Below are 4347 nucleotides of genomic sequence, written 5' to 3' on the forward strand. Positions count from 1 at the left end.
ATTTAATATGCTCCTGTCAGGGGAAATGACTAATCTTTATCCCAGAATTCTGAAAGCACATCTAAAATTACACATCCGTAAGCAAGTATTTTAAATAGATCTGTCAAGTTGGGCGTGGAACCATATGACTAGAGAATAGGAAATAAAATATTTTTTATTTGAGAACAGAGGACAAAGTAATCTTACAGAACTGTTAGTTTGGCCTTAATAACATTCAGGGCTTTAGAAGAAATTCTGAAGGAGAACGTAATTACAGACGAGAGGTAAATGAAACCTGGAATATAATTAAATGAGGTTTTACACTAGACTAAACTGATAGTTCTTTGAGGAAATAACTGGTGTCTAGGCAAGGGAAAAATGATGGAATGTGATCTAGGAGAATTTTAATTGAACACTTGACACAATGCCACAATGGAAACCACCAGCTCAACTGGAAAAGATGAATGTTACTAGGAAAAAAAAAAAGGTGAAGCAGGTATGCAAGCAATTTACGGGCACATGAGTAGGTAGTAGTGTCCAAGGTCAAGCACTGAGCTGGAGTAAAGTTAAGTTCCTCATGAGGGAATTTTTTGGTAGTGACTGAATAAGAATATAGGAACGTGAAAATGTTAGTGAGGAAGCACCATCAGTAACTACGTGGGTCAGAGTATCATGCAGAGGAAGAAATGATGACTTTGAGGAGTGAAATTAAAGACACTGCATGAAACCAGCTGCTACAGACTGTGAGCTCAGGCACTTTGATACCAATGACAATGATGTCCACTACAAGCTGGAAGATAACTGTTAAAAACAATAAAGGAGGAGAATAACATGGGGTAATACTAAGTTCTAACTTACTATGGGTAGTTGGTGTTGCTGTGTTTAGAAAGACAAGCCTGATCCTGAAAGGTGTCTCTGATCAAGGTAAGGAGTCAGTAATGCTGTTCTACAAGCACTGGTGAGATCTCCCCCGCAACGCTATGTGCAATTCCTGCCACTTTCAAGGAGGAGCTGGGAAACGTAACTCTACCTTGAAAATGGAAGACAATGACCCGAGTTAAATAAATTGAAAACCTTGAGTTATTCAGATAAGCACCAACAGCATTTTGTAAAAGATTTCCTCTTACCAATAGATCCAGGAGTTGGTGTTTAATGCATGGTTAGTTCTGGGGGGAACGAGTAGGCAGTATTTCACTTGGGAAAGTTGCTCTTTCTAACCTGTGTTTTCCTAGGCGTGTTGCTTACCCTGAAAGCTAACAGATGGGAATGAGGTTCACTCTTGGGCAGATGAACAGTACAAGTCCTGCATCTCATTTAAAGGCTCAGAGTAGGGCAAGAGAAGGGGCGACCTACTTTACAGAAAGATTTCAAGCTCAGTAAACCACCAAAATAATCATAGAAATTGAGGTTAAATTCAGTTAACTTGCCAATCTTACTACTTCTCGAGTCTTAAAATCAATTCTTCTCCCTTCTAAAAACATTTGAGCTGTATCTAGGATTGTGCCTTTGCCTCAGCAAATAGACTCCTGGCTTACGCACCAGAGGTTGTTCAAATACAGAGAAGAATTGTTGGGGATGAGGATTTACCCAGAGTTCCGGAACGGGTTTGTGGTCTTATTCAACCTGCTGTCCGCAGTGTGCAGCTTTCCCTTGCTTCAGCAAAACCGCGTAGCCCTCGACTAAAGTTACTAAGCAAAATACTCAGATTTCTGTAAGATATTATCCAGGTCACGCATTTAACAGGACGCAAAGTAGAATGGGATGCGTGGTAGGTTATTGAAGATTTGCGGAATTAAAGGAGTAAAGATTAAAAGGAAGTGCGAGAGTGCTGGAAGATGTGTGAATCCTCATGCTTTAGGATCTAAAACAGTGTCACAAGGCTCTGGAAAAAACCAGGTGCTACGGCATCGTTATTGGGACCACCCTTTCAGTTGGCTGGTACTGGTCACTGTCAGGAACTGTCCAGGAGTCTGGACCAGGTGTGACCCTTCATGGTCCTGTCTTCCTCTGTTAGAACGACAACTCCAAGTAAAAAAACTTAAGGGTTCTCTTACTTGTTTGAGTAGCCAAATATGCCTCATAATCTTCATCTCCTGGTAGCGCTAGAGACCTGTGTGTGACTAGCACCCTACTCTTCTTTCATGCTTCTTTTGCAAGCGTACGTGACTCATAAATTTCATTCATCCTTGTGAAAAACACGTGTGTTTGGGTGAAAAGGGTGCAGAAATGTTTCTTGTCTTTCAACTTTAGCATAAATCCTCCATATGAATCCCTTTCTCTTCTAGCCATGGACTTTCTCTGAATGTCTGTGATTTTCTAAAAAGCACAGAATCGGATAAGAAAAATAAAAAGAGGGTGAATCCCTATTAAATCAAGGTAAGGCATGAAGACAAGACTAGGGGAAGGCAGGATGGTGGGTGATGAAACAAGCCTAGCTACAGCCCGCACAGCAGGCAGGAGAGCAGAACCAGTGGTTGCATGAGCCCGTGTTATGCTCGGCAGGTGTGGCTTGTGCTAGAAGGTACTTAGTGCTTCCCCGCTACACCTAAAGCACTAACAACCTTTGAGCTTGTGCCGGCAAGTCCACCAACAGCCTAGCCCACGCCACAGGAAAACGCGGGGTCTGATCGGTGTTTCGCAAAAGCCTTTTTGTTCTGGGCTTTGGGCACCACTACTGTCTGGTACTGTTACTGAAGAGCAGTTTATAAAATTAAACAGTTTGCAACGAGATAAAACCTAGCAATAGGAAGAATAGCTGGGGGCTCTTGAAGTGGCCAGCTCAGACCCCTCTGCCCCTCATCCTTGCATCTTCAGCAGCTCTGGAAGGAGAGAGCACTGGCCAAAGGCAACGTGAGGATCTCTGGAGGGAAGGTAGAAGGTTACATCAAGGCATCAAGCTACTGTAATTCCAAAACCCTACCCAGGCAAAAGAAGCAGGGATGAAACACAGATGGGTGACGTCTACCTGGCACTTTGTTCTCAGCCGTGAGAAATGCACTCTTTGCGGTTGTTTTGCTCCCCTCACTTTGCAGGCACGTTACCCGTAAAAAGGCCAATGCACCTGATTCTGCTGACTCTTTAATTTGGTTTTACCTGAAAAGGAAAATTGAAAAATATCTTCAAAAAAATATCATAGAATCATAGAATAGTTTGGGTTGGAAGGGACCTCTAAAGGTCATCTAGTCCAACCCCCCTGCCGTGGGCAGGGACATCTTCAACTAGATCAGGTTGCTCAGAGCCCCGTCCAACCTGACCTTGAATGTTTCCAGGGATGGGGCATCCACCACCTCTCCGGGCAACCTGCGCCAGTGTTTCACCACCCTCATTGTAAAAAATTTCTTCCTTATATCTAGTCTAAATCTACCCCCTTTAGTTTAAAGCCATTCCCCCTTGTCCTGTCGCAACAGGCCCTGCTGAAAAGTTTGCCGCCATCTTTTTTATAAGCCCCCTTTAAGTACTGATAGGCTGCAAATGTTTCAGATGTGTACATACATGGGCTAGTTTACATGCAGTCCAGCTTTCTGCTGGTCCTTTGTAACAATGAGGGTTTAATGAGTTAGTTGATAAAGCTTTCTATATTTAGTAAATAAATAAACAAGGCTCAGTTAAACCTTTTGAGATGTCCTTCAAGAGTCTCCATTCACACTGCTGTTCAAGTACTGTTCTTTAATGTCACTATTTACAGACACTTCTAGAAAAAGAGTCGCTTCACTTTTCAGTTGCATTTCTCAGATTTGTTTGGCCTGGAGATGGGGATCAAGTGGGTTTTTTTAGGAGGTGTCTGCATTTAGAAGGACACCAGGAACAGGCAATCTGGATAATTGTCCTTTACCGTTATCATCCATGCTGCCGCCTCCAGTGCTGTGCTAAGGTACCTTGCAGATGCTTGGTCTTTTATCTGGGTTACTCCATGGAGAAAATAGTCTCAGAAATGATTTCTAATAACATCTCATGATCCATAAAACGACAGTCTTTGGATTGTTCTTCTTTCTTAGCATTTTTTCCTTGCTTTAAGATCCCGTTGCAGTTTCAGTTCACAACAGAGCAAGCTTCCTGGACAAGGAGAGACAACAACTGAACAAACCTTCCTGTTCGTCCTGCTCTTGGAAAGAGAGAGAGGCGGCAGAGATTTTTTTTCTGGGGCCACGGTTGCTCTGCAGCATGCTTTCTTCTTATTCCACTGTGCACAGCTTACTGTGAATGAGTTTGAACAGTCCCAAGGCAGTACTGAGATTTCAAGTGTGTGGGAGACTAAAAGATACCAGCTGATTTTTTTTATGATACCTTGGCATCTATTAAGTTTCTTATACGCTTCAATTCTGTTGCACATTCCTGCTGTGCTTCTTCCCCCATTGAAGTCCATGGACC

The sequence above is a fragment of the Aptenodytes forsteri genome, unplaced genomic scaffold (assembly GCF_000699145.1).
Source record: "Aptenodytes forsteri isolate BGI_AS27 unplaced genomic scaffold, ASM69914v1 Scaffold73, whole genome shotgun sequence".
Lineage (NCBI taxonomy): Eukaryota > Metazoa > Chordata > Aves > Sphenisciformes > Spheniscidae > Aptenodytes > Aptenodytes forsteri.